General features: G+C 54.8%; 1 non-coding gene across 1 annotated transcript; it reads left to right on the forward strand.

Annotated features, from left to right (window-relative positions):
* The first annotated feature begins 90 nt into the window (after positions 1-90).
* GNI_226160 lies at positions 91-161 on the forward strand. The gene has a single exon. It is a non-coding gene; the product is annotated as a tRNA-Sec (tRNA).
* Positions 162-356: the final 195 nt, after the last annotated feature.

The following is a 356-nucleotide window of genomic DNA, read 5'->3' on the forward strand; positions in this document are numbered from 1 at the left end:
CGAAAGGTCGCCGACCCGATTCCGGCAGAAGGCTTCTTGTGGGTCGGATCGGTAGTGGGCCCGCGGCCCTCAAATATTGTTACTTCTTCAGCGTTTGTGGTCTAGTGGTAGTGTGCCTCGTTTCAATAGAGGCGACCCGGGTTCAATTCCCGGCAGACCCAGACCATGAACACCTTCAGTTTGGCTTTCGGCCTGGTGGAAGCGCAGAGCGTAATCGAGCCACCAAGGAAAAGGAATAGGAGGTCGTCGTCCGACTGTCGGTGAGGTCGGTCTGGAGCTGAGCAATGGAAGGCTCAAAACACCAAAAAAAATAAGTAACTGCACAAAGAGCCGCGTTGTGTTCTCGCATGTGGGGG

This window comes from Gregarina niphandrodes, assembly GCF_000223845.1.
Source record: "Gregarina niphandrodes unplaced genomic scaffold scaffold00218, whole genome shotgun sequence".
Taxonomy (NCBI): Eukaryota; Apicomplexa; class Conoidasida; order Eugregarinorida; family Gregarinidae; genus Gregarina; species Gregarina niphandrodes.